The 12,744-nt window shown below is 37.3% G+C and overlaps 1 non-coding gene across 1 annotated transcript; it reads right to left on the bottom strand.

Annotated features, from left to right (window-relative positions):
* Positions 1-8,770: 8,770 nt before the first annotated feature.
* LOC138985490 (small nucleolar RNA SNORD113/SNORD114 family) lies at positions 8,771-8,843 on the bottom strand. The gene has a single exon (XR_011462553.1). It is a non-coding gene; the product is annotated as a small nucleolar RNA SNORD113/SNORD114 family (small nucleolar RNA).
* Positions 8,844-12,744: the final 3,901 nt, after the last annotated feature.

Here is a 12,744-nt window from a genome sequence, read left to right as displayed (position 1 = left end):
TCAACATTCAGAAAATGAAGATCATGGCACCTGGTCCCATCAGTTCATGGGAAATCGATGGGGAAACAGTGGAGACAGTGTCAGACCTTATTTTTTTGGGCTCCCAAATCACTGTAGATGGTGATTGCAGCCATGAAACTAAAAGATGCTTACTCCTTGGAAAGAAAGTTATGACCAACCTAGATAGCATATTCAAAAGCAGAGACATTACTTTGCCAACAAAGGTCCATTTGGTCAAGGCTATGGTTTTTCCAGTGGTCATGTATGGATGTGAGAGTTGGACTGTGAAGAAAGCTGAGCGCCGAAGAATTGATGCTTTTGAACTGTGGTGTTGGAGAAGACTCTTGAGAGTCCCTTGGACTGCAAGGAGGTCCAACCAGTCCATTCTAAAGGAGATCAGTCCTGGGTGTTCTTTGGAAGAAATGATGCTAAAGTTGAAACTCCAGTACTTTGGCCACTAGATGCAAAGAGTTGACTCATTGGAAAAGACTCTGATGCTGGGAGGGATTGGGGGCAGGAGGAGAAGGGGACAACAGGATGAGATGGCTGGATGGCATCACCGACTCGATGGACGTGAGTTTGAGTGAACTTTGGGAGGTGGTGATGAACAGGCAGGCCTGGCATCCTGCATTTCATGGCGTCGCAAAGAGTCGGACATGACTGAGCGACTGAACTGAGCTGAACTGAACTGAAAAAGCATGGGAGAATAGTGCAATTGTCCAATGATTAGTGCATTTTTCGGTACTACCTTTCTTGGGAATTGGGATGAGGATTGACCTTTTCCAGCCCTGTGGCCACTGCTGGGTCTTCCACATTTGCTGGCATAATTAGTGCAAAACCTTGAAGGCATCATCCTTTAGGGATCTGAATAATTCTGCTGAAATTTCATCACACCCACTAGCTTTATTAACAGCAGTGCTTCTTAAGGCCCACTTGACTTCACACTCCAGAATATCTGGCTCTAGGTGACTAACCTTTCAAGGTAGAAGGTATCTAATATAATCAACTTGCCACTGAAACACTGGTTGGTGTGCTTGAGAATTTGTGTCATACTGGGGGTCAGAATTAGCTTCTATTGTTGAGAGATTAGACATTTACCAGTGACTGTATCAGTCTTAGTGAGATCATGCTGTGGGCCACGCTCACATGCCCTATGTCTGTCAGTTTGGTTAGCCCACTCTTGATCCCATTGCACAAGCCCTTTGTCTGAAAGGAGATGTTAACTACCTGGTGAACCCGTCTGTCTGCTTAGTTGCTTGGACCTGTTCTGCAGTTGATAATTTCTCTTTGGCATTAGTGCTCAAAATAAAAATTTCCATATTTTGTGCTCACTCTCCTAAATCCAACATTTGCCTCTTTCTCAGACCTTCTTTCACTCAGTTTTCTAATATTGCAACTTCAAGACGTCCTACCAGATAGGCACATCATTTCTTGCTTCACATGCTGCTGCTGCTGCTAAGTCATTTCAGTTGTGTCCGACTCTGTGTGACCCCATAGATGGCAGCTACATAAGGACAAGCATATCCTTATTTTGGGCCAGTTCACTTTCTACAAAAAGGAATGGTGAGCTGCTTCACCTGAACCTCTGTCTTTGAGAGGATTTCTCTTTGCCATTTTCTTTCAAAGACATTCCTGAGTGTGGCTATAGTGAGAAAGCAATCTGTTTGGGGCTTGTAACCATATACCAAGCTGATTCATCCATGAAGCAAGATTGTATTTCTTCCCTCTCCATTAGCTATTCATAGAGAATGTTACCTGAGATTGTGAGCATGAGCCCTCTAGGCTTGCCCAAGGCAAGCCTAAGAATGAGGCTCAAGCTTAATTTCTGGTATATCATTGTTACTTTATGATGAATTATTGCTGGACCTGTGTGAACTTATGATTAGTACATCTAACAGTATGGAATATGTGATGGGAAGTTTTGGAGTCAGGAGCACTTGATAATCCATAGTTAGATATTCACTTTCTACCAGTACAGGTAGCATGTAAGACCTACTTTTTGAATGATGTCTAGTTTGCTGCTCAGGTTGGTATGGTGTTGCTCCAGAAACCATGAGGTTTTTGCTTCCTACTAGGACTAAAGCTAAAGTCTCACATGTTTTTTTTTATTTCTAGTCTAGATACCTCTTCTCTTGCTTTGGGCCTCCATAAAACTCTACAGTCTTCTGTGTTACCTAATGAATGGGACTGAACAGTATTCCTAAGTGTAGGATATGCTGTCTCTAAAACTCAAATGGACTTACCAAGTACTGTGCTTCTGTCTTAATGGTAGGAGTTGCAAGGTACAACTTGGCTTTTACTTTGTAGGGGATGTTCCAAGATTCTCTGGATCACTGGACCCCTGAAAACTTCACTAATATATCAAATCCCTGAATCTTTTGAGGTTTCTCTCACTCTCTAGAGAGCATGAATATTATCAAGGTGTTCTGAGTAATTGTCAGTTACTGATAATCACATTTGATAAGCATGATCACATCTATATAATGGGCAGTATGAGATTCCACAGAATGTCCAGATGGTTCAAGTTTCTTTAAACTCTATTTTGACAGAAATCAAGAGACTTAAGATGGTTCTGTGTTGGTTTGTAACCTTGAGATGTCTCTGGGTGTAATAAAAACTGAGTCCCATGCATACTGAGGGAAGGAAAGAGGCAGATCATTCCAGAAGGTCTCAATAACACTGTACTCTTTCAAGCCTATGTCCTTGAAACAGCTGGTAGTATGGGAAGAGTAGGAAGCCAAAAAGAAAAGGAGCCTCCAGCTACATCAGTCAACCAGCAGCCATGTCCTTTCAATGACCTCCTCCAACATTCTCAGGCAAGATCATGAATGTGTATTGTTGTATACAAGTGAAGATAAACTGCTTCTAATCCTCCCTCTTTATAAATATGAAAAAGCTGCATTTGCCAGGTATATAACTACTAGATTACCAGGGATGTGTAAATCTGCTCTACTAAAGATACCATATCTGATATAGCAGCTATACATGGGCCTACTATTTCCTTAGGTTTTCACTTGTCCACTATCAGTTGCTAAGATGCTTTGGGTTTTTTGTAAGAGCTATACTGGTGAATTAAATAGGGCAAGATAGCACATGTCATCACCGATTTCAGTCTTTGAAAGTGACACTAATCATATCTTTCCCCAGAATACAATATTGTTTTTTAATTTATTATCTTAACTGAAAGGAAGTTTCAGGTCTTTCCATTTGACCTTTCCTACTACACTAGCTCTTACTTAGAACACTAGCTCCAGGAGCTAATATGAGGTTTCTGAGCTGTTATTCGTGTCTTTTCTAATTATACATTTTGAAACTGAAAAGTAATTACTGGGTGGGCCCACAGACATATTGGGCACACTGGGAGGCAGAGCTGGGTCACTACATTTATTACTTAAGCCCCATACTGTGACTCTAACAGGAGAGCACAAGGACTCTAGATCCTTGGTTCTCAGCATTGTCATACACACTGTACATCTTTATTCTTTCTATAGTGTATGGTTATCTGAAAATAGAACCATAATCACTTTTCAGAAGGACTGTAGAGAACATTAATGTGTGCACTTTCTGTTGCATTACTGAATCCTTATTCATTAGGAACTGACCTCTCCCTCAGTTGATGGATTCTGATTCTGAGAATTGACTCAGGTGTGGAAACTGGCCAAGGATTGTGATGTTCCATCCAGTAAATGACCTCTACCTTCTGCTTTTCCATTTTTTATATACTTTTATTATGACTTGTTAAACAACAGTCTTAATGACTGCCCATCCTGTTCCTAAGTCAGTCCTACACTGAATACTTTTCAACTTTGCTGCCTATCATGGCAGTTTTGACTACCTTGCTTATGGTAGTGAAATGTTACCACCTGGCCTCTACTATTCCAGACTCCAATCATCTCCATTAACAACTGTTCAGATATTTTTGAATCATTGAATTATTGTGATCTCTTCTTTGACTCACTGTAGCACAGTTCTATAACAATATCTTCTGTTATTAATATCTGTTGAATTTTTTAAACTAGGTTTTTGGAATTATTTTGTTAATAGTTGCTAGAAATTAAGTTGCTTAATTTATTTAGGTAAATACTGACTTAATATCTACCAAATATGGTGACTTGGCTTTAAAATATCTCAATTTCTTCAGCTTTCCCAATTTGTACTATTATGATCACATGTATCATATCTTTATATGTTATAACCTCTAAAATACAGTGTTTTCATTATTTCTTTACATAATCTTATTTTTTTAATTATGAGAATTAGAAAATATATTCATAGAGTCTTTAATTTACCTATATATTTACCGTTTGGGGGTCTCTAATTCTTCCTGTGGATTTAAATTATTATCAGGCCTTATTTTCTTTCAGTGTGAAGGACTTCCTTTGGTATTTCTTATAAGGCATATCTGCTAGCCACAATTTCTTTCAAATTTTCTTTGTCTAGGTATGTTTCATTTTTGCATTTTTCAAAACAACAGATTGGCTGGATATAGACTTATTTCATAGCACTTCAAATATGTTCTTCTATAGCCTTCTGGTCTCTATTATTTATGAGTCAGAAATCAACTTTAAATTGTACCATTGATAAGCTATGCACGATGAGTCTTTTTTTCTCTCATGCAGCTTTCAAGATCTTCTCTTTGTCTTTGTCTTCTTGCACTTTGACTGTGATGAGTCTAGATATTGATATTTGTGTTTATCATATCTGGGTTTCATTGAACTTCTTGGATCTGTAGATTAATATTTTTTCATCAGATTAGAGAGGTTCAACAATTATTTATTGCTGTTTAAATTAACTTTATTTTCCAGAACTGTTTTAAATTTACAGAGAACTATTAATATAGAAAATTCATTTATTTTAATACCCTGTTTCTCCTTAAAATATCTTATATTATTAAGGTACATTTGTTAAAATTAATAAATCTAGAAGAAGACATCATTATTGATTAAAGTCCATATTGATTAAAGTCCATTAAAGTTTCAGGCTTCCTAACTGTCTACCCAATGTTCCCTTTCTGTTCCATGACTCCATCCAGGATATCACATGGCATTTAATCAGCATTTCTCCTTAGGTTCCTCAAAGCTGTGATAGTTTCTCAGACTTTCCTTATTTTTGATGACCTTGAAAGTTCTGAGCAGTACTTGTCAAGATTTGTTTTTCTTTTCTTTTTTTAGAATGTCCCTCTATTAGAATTTTCTGTTGTTTTTCTCATAATGAGACCTTAGTTATGCTTTCTGGGGAAGAAGTCTACAAAAGTAAAGTGCCATTTTCATCACGTATCAATGGCATATAATATTAACATAGCTTACCACTGTTGGTGTTGAATTTGATCACCTACCTAAAGAGCTTTGTCAGTCTTCCCCACTGCAGTAACTTTTTTTCTCTTTCCACACTATATTCTTTGGGAGGAAGTTATTATGCACAGCCCATACTTAGGAGTAAAGAGTTTTTGTCTCTATCCTTGAAGGAGGAATACCTATATAAATTATTTGGAATTCTCCTGCATAGAAGAATTGTTTGTTATCCACTAATCATTTAGGTAGTCATCTATTTATATCTGGCTGGCCTCATGAATATTTATTTTATATTTTGTATTATAATCTGATACTACTTTGCTTATTTTCTATCCCATATTGTTCCAGTTTTGGCCTTTGGAAACTCTTTCAGTTGGTTTCTATGTCCCCTTTGACATAACCCATCACAGGAGGATTTTTTTTTTTAAATATTTTCTTTATAGCACGACAATATATTCAAGGCTCATTTGTATATTTCCTGCTTCAGATCTAGAATGTGCCATTTCTTCAAGGAGGCCTGGTTCTTTTTTTGGAAAATGAGATTAGAAACTCAGAAAAGATCTGAGTGCTAGATATATTCTTTGTTACTTGAGTGTCACCTTTTTAGACCTCTCAGTTACCAGAGCAAGGATATACATGTGTATATTCTAGCCCATGTATATATACTTATCTAGAAATATTTCCATATGCAACCATCTATAACTATGTTGTTGTTGTTTAGTCATTTAAGTTGTGTCTGATTCTTTTGCAACCCCATGGACTATAGCCCGTCAGGCTCCTCTGTCCATGGGATTTCCCAAGCAAGAGTACTGCAATGGGTGACCATTTCCTTCTCCAAGGGATTTTCCTGACCCAGGAACTGAACCCACATTTCCTGCATTGGTAGGTGGATTCTTAACTACTGAGCCACCAGGGAAGCCATCTGTATCTCTGTTAAGCTAATTATAAGCTCATCCTATTATCTCCAACTTCAACCCATTACCTTATGGATCATGCGGGCCTCTTCTACATGCTTATTTGTAAACTGACTGCAATAACGAGAAATGTGATCCTACCATTGACCTTTCATTTGCTTACTTGGGGGAGCCTGGTGGGCTGCTGTCTATGGGGTTGCATAGAGTCAGACTGTGCAACTTCAGCAACTGCTGAAGTGACTTAGCAGCAGCCGCAGCAGCATATATCTATACCAATATCAGAGTTAATATCTACTCAATAGGATATATCTTTATCAGTTGGAGTATAGTGCTTATGTACACTCTCTTTTGTGTTTAGTTTAATTACAGACTTTAGTTTAGTTACAGACTCCACTCATTTTCAAAGTTGCCTAGATCTTCATGCTTTTCCAAGACCCCATTCAGTGAGATTGTATCATATATTTGTAACGCAGTTAGATTGTTTCATCACATTTATATTCCATATGGGGTTTTCCTAACATCCCCAATTTTTTTTAAATTTGCATACATTAAGGTATGCTCTTTGTGCTTAAAGTTCAATGAAAGTGAAAGTGTCAGTCACTCAGTTGTGTCCAACTCTTGAATCGTGTCTGACTCTAACTCCAAAGTTCAGTAGATTTTGGCAAGAGCATAGTGTCATATAGCTACAATTCCAGTTTCATATAGAATAATTTTACCATCCTAACAATTCCCTGTGCTTGACCTACTCATCGCTCACACTCATCTCCCTGAATCCTGCAGCCACTGATCTTTTCACTGTTTCTATAATTTTATCTCTTCTAGAATGTCAAATAGTTGGAATTACATAGTATATAGTCTTTTCAAAGTCTTTTCAAGTTCTTTCACTTAGCAACATGCATTTATAATTCATCCATGCCTTTTTATGTCTTGATAGTTTATTTTTTTTTTTTTTTATCACTGAATAGTATTCCACTGTGGGGCTTCCCTAGTGGCTCAGATGGTAAATAGTCTGCCTGCAATGCAGGAAACCCATAGCACTTTGACTTTTTTTCAGTATTCCATTGTATTGAGGAACCAGTTTTATTATCTATTCACCTATTACAGGATATTTTCTTTCTCTGTAGTATCTTTATCTGGTTTGGTATCAGGGTAGTGCTGGCCTTGTAGAATGAGTTTGGAAGTGTTCTTTCCTCTTCATTTTTTTGGAATTATTTGAGAAGGATAGGTATTAACTCTTCTTTAACTGTTTGGTAAAATTCACCAGTGAAGCTATTTGGTCCTTAACTTTTGTTTTTTTGGGAGATTTTTGGTTACTGATTCAATCTTCTTACTAGTAATTGTTCTTTTCAGATTTTCTATTTCATCATGACTCATAATTTCTGTTAATTCTTTGGAAATTTTTACAATAGCTGCCTGAACATCTTTGGCTGCTAAATCCTATGCTAGATCTAGTCTGGGTCAGTTTCATTTAGTGCTCTTTCTCACAAGTCTAGGTCACATATTGCTGTTTTTATTTTTTGCATGGTGGTGGTTGGTTTAATCGCTAAGTTGTGTCCAACTCTTGCAACATGGACTGTAGCCTGCCAGGCTCCTCTGTCCATGGGATTCTCCAGGCAAGAATACTGCAGTGGATTGCCATTTCCTTCTCCATGGGATCTTCCTGACCGAGGAATCGAACCCGGGTCTCCTGCCTTTCAGGCAGATTATATACTGACTGAGCTATGAAGGGAGATTTTTTGCATATCCTGTAATATTTTGTTGAAAACTAGACACTCAGTATCCCCAAATAGTTAATATTTACCTCATACACAAACCCTTTGAGATCCTTTACATAAAAATCATAATCACTTGTGTTGATAATACTTAAAAAAATGTTTATAATTGCTTTCTGTCCAAAGACTTCTGCATGCTTATTAAAAAAATATATAGATAAATATGGAGAAGACAGGAAATCATCTCTAATTAAATTTCCTGGAGAAAGCCATTATCTCAACAATTTCAAATGTATCTATTCTATTGCTTGGGGTTCTAAAGTCTACTAAACAGTAAACAATGATACTTGAGCTGCAGAATGAAATGCAAATTATGTTAAAAACACTTCAGTGATTTTTTTTTAATTTTAAAAATTTTAGTAAAACGCATAAAATTTGCTTTTGTAACCACTTTAAAGTGTACAATTCAGTAGATTAAGTACATTAATATATATTATATACCCACTGATATACCAAAACCCAGAACTTTCTCATCACCCCAAATAAAGATCACATGATAGGTCTGCAGCTCTATGACTTAAACTAAGGAAAATTGAACTGTATACTTTAAGTTGGTGAGTGTTATAGTATATCAGTTATGTTTCAATAAAGCTGTTTTTAAAATAGGAAATATTAATAGCAGGAAACAAAATATTAAAAATCTTTGACTTCATAAAGATTTTTATGTAGTAGTAATAATGTAGTAATAATCTAGTAACGATCATTACCAGTAAAATTCTCTAATAGTTTCAATAACAACAAGAAAATGGGACAGATTGTCCTTAAAAGGCAAAAGACATGACATGCTATTTTAATAGACTTCAGATTTCTTGAATGTAATATCAAGTTTATGTCATAAATGACCCCCAGTTCTCATAAACAGTCAACCAAGGCTGCAGTGGGGCAACCAATCTGTTTTTTTCCTGAAGATGAACAAACCCCTAAACTACAAAAAAACACTGCAAGATAAATTTTAAAATGTAAATCAACATTTCACAGATTGATGAAGCTTTAGCTCTGGAAGCCATCTTAGAGATGATAAAATTCAACCTAATTATTTTACAAATAGGCAACTGACACTCATAGTAGATTACGGATTTAGTCAACCGGGTACTATCTAAATCTATAAAGCAGTTAAGCCTGAGGGCAGTGATTGCTATATTTCATTTTTATTTTCCAAAAGCTGTCTTTCTGACAGCTCACTGATGACTCGAATGTTTTATTTATAAATATCCTTTATTTAGCTATTTTAGAAAATATGGAGGTTGAGTAATATTGAGTAATATTGAGTAATATCAAACAAAGCCTTTTGGTTTAGATATTTTTGGTGTCAATTCACAGTGGTCAACAACAAAATTGTAGAAGAATGAAATTCTGAATGAGGAAGATTTCTGAAATCTGACCTGGCTCATGGATGAAATCCCCATGGTACAGAAGGCCCTAACATACCCGTTAGGAAGAAACTCAGTATGAAAACATAAGATTTTGTCCAATACTTTGAGTAACTGCTAAGCTGCTAAGTCACTTCAGTCGTGTCCGACTCTGTGCGACCCCGTAGACGGCAGCCCACCAGGCTCCGCCCTCCCTGGGATTCTCCAGGCAAGAATACTGGAGTGGGTTGTCATTTCCTTCTCCAATGCATGAAAGTAAAAAGTGAAAGTGAAGCCGCTCAGTCGTGTCCGACTCTTAGCGACCCCATGGACTGCAGCCTACCAGGCTCCTCCATCCATGGGATTTTCCAGGCAAGAGTACTGGAGTGGGGTGCCGTTGCCTTCTCGGAGTAAAACCTGTACCTAAAGCGAGAGTGATGTTTCTAAGTGGTAATCTCTTCCCCTTGTTCTTTGAAGCTAGCTGGTCGCCAAATTGAAACAGATCTTTTAGAGCCCTGCTGTGCGTATTTTTCTCTTTGATGATTTGTTGTAAAAATCCTCCCCAACTAACTAACCCTCTCTTATACCTCGATTAATCTAAGGTAGTGGACATGAATGAAGCTTTCTTTGCAAAAACCCTTGCCAAGTCACAGTATCCTTTTTTTTTTTTTTTTTAAATATGAATTCTCATTTACTTTGTGAAGAGTAGATCATGGATGAAGAGAAAAGAATGGTAAAGAAATTAGATTGATTCTGTCAGTACTTAAAGTGAGATGTCTAAAAGTCCCAAGGAGACCGCCTGGAGGGCTTTCAAGGGCATTCCCTGTAATTGTAATTGTGAGTCACACTCAGGCTAAGGGCAGACTTACAGTGGATCAATTTGAACAGAGAGTCTGCCAAAATTTTTGCCTATAGGCTAGCACTTTAAGGCAGAGGAATTCAAAATAGAAAGTTGCATTTGTTCCCATTAAATGCGGAGCTGTTCAGCGTACAGTTTGATTTGAAATTATGCAAATTCAGGAATGGAAAGAAAGAGGGAAAATAGAAGTGGTAGTAAAGTGTGCGACTCTTTGAGACCCTATGGACTGTAGCCCACCAGTCTCTGTCCATGAGGATTCTCCAGGCAAGAATACTGGAGTGGGTTTCCATGCCCTCCTCCAGGGGATCTTCCTGATGCTGGGATCAAACTGTGTCTCTTATGTCTTTTGTGTTGGCAAATAGATTCTTTACCACTAACTCTACCTGAGGGGTCTACAAATATTACTGGAAACAATGGGGCACCGACTGGGTGGTACCTGAGTGGCTGGCATGATTTAAAGGGACAATTTTGTAATAATCATATGTATACATGTTTAATCATGTAAGCATCATAACAGCTATGAAAGATAGGTAAGGCATATATTATTATCCTCATTTTAGGTGAGGCTGTTCAGAGATGAAGTTGCTAGTTTTTGTGAGATCATCGATTTATTCATTCAGGAAGGTGAATTAAAGTGGAAGGAGAAGTCACATCTCCTGTCTGTGAGCCTGTTGGCTTTCCATCTATACCATGTCATCCCATTCATCATGCCCAATAGGGGTTATGTTTCTTCTAGGGGCTCTCATATCAGTAGGGCAGATCCTATAGTCAAACATATTGCTTTTGCCTATTGTCTTTGCAGCAGAAACATCAGTCTGAGAATTTTCTTGAGGGTATCCATTACTCTGGAATATAAACATGATTTGGGGGAAAAGATTTGAGCTGCTTTCAATAATTTGTGGTTAATGAATTGTCTTAGGGGTTTTATGTGTCCCTCTACCACTCACTGATTTGCATGTTAGTGGTCCCTTTTCCATTAAAAGGCTTCTTTCATTTGAACTGTTTTTATGAATAGAGGGCTCTTTCATTTTTCACAGCCTATTTCCTTTTATTGTCTTGATTGCAATTTAACAGAGAGACAAATGACACCAAAAACAGAGATGAAGGAGATGCCCCTGCCTTTCCTTTATTGCTTTTATTAACCTTCGTTCATCTCCTGGCTCAGGCTGTGGGATGTGGACCTTTAGTGCAGGCCATAAACAAACGGACATATCAGAAGCCCTGTGGAAAAGCTTTCTAGGGGGCAGAGTAGTCCTTGAAAGAATATTTGTTTCTAAAATTGTGTCTGAAGTTAAAATGACTAGGAATAGCAATTATAATAATAAAAGTTGTAACACTAAGAATTGAGGTGTATGGACAGAAGGAAACTTTTAATATCTACTAGTATCTGTGATGATAGACAGTATACGATTTTTCTATTTTAAAGATAATATATGAAAGTATTCTTATGATAAGTTTTTAAAGATAGGAGGATATATAGAAAAAAGGTATGATTATCTTTATTTCCCTATTTCCTCAAACACTACTAGTCTCATAAGAAGCTTCATAAAAACTGGATTTGTATATACATATTTATATTTTCATATTGCTTTGGTATGAATGGGTTCAAAACTTCTGCATATATTATTCAGTGGCATTCCTTTTTATTTACTTGACATTTTCAAAAGACTTATCATTGCCACTTTGTAGAAAATCTCTCTTTTTTAGCAGCATTTCCCACTTGATAGATATTTTTTTGGTCATTTTTACAGTTAAAGCTGCAGTGAACATCCTTGAACAAAAATTTGCTTATAGGATGCACTTCTAGAAGTGGACTTTCTAAGTTGAAGGATGTATGCAGTTTGGTAGACACTGACAAATTCCCTTCTGGCAGCTGGGCAGCTGTGGGCACCCTACTGTGAGTATAAGTATGACTCAGGGCTCTTTGCATGTTACTTATTTTAATCCTCAGAATACTCTGACAAAGAACTTTAATCCTCCTCTCCATCAACTGAGAATAACGAGTTTCAGAAATATTAAATAAACTTGCATAAGACCATACAGCTACACTGTGGAAGATGAGTTTTATTCATCACACAGGCCCAGTCATTCCCACACTCAGGCCTTTGTAGGCACAAAATGCATATCTAGCTTTGCCACTAGTTGATTTTATGTCTTGTAGAAGTTGTATCATCTCGTCGGTTCCATTTTCCTTTTGTATAAGATGAAGTCAGATGAAGTAATTGACTTAGGATATTTTAGGGACTCCTTTAGGGAAGGAACTGGCACCCCACTCCAGTAGTCTTGCCTGGAAAATCCCATGGACAGAGGAGCCTGGTAGGCTACAGTCCATGGGGTCGCACACGACTGAAGTGACTTAGCAGCAGGGACTCCTTTAGCTTTAAATTTTAAGTGTATTGTGAGGTATATTTTTATTAATAGTAGTGATTCATTTTGGCTAGATTTGATCTTGTTTCTTCAACTTGGAATTTCACTTTCCTAAAGGGGACACAATTTGAACTAGGGTTAACCCAAATGATAATATTTGTCACAAGTAAACAAGCACTTCTTCTGGGCCTA

The sequence above is a fragment of the Bos mutus genome, chromosome 24 (genome assembly GCF_027580195.1).
Source record: "Bos mutus isolate GX-2022 chromosome 24, NWIPB_WYAK_1.1, whole genome shotgun sequence".
Classification (NCBI taxonomy): Eukaryota; Metazoa; Chordata; class Mammalia; order Artiodactyla; family Bovidae; genus Bos; species Bos mutus.
Note: the sequence above shows the minus strand (reverse complement) of the source record. Positions and strands in the feature narration are given on the sequence as shown.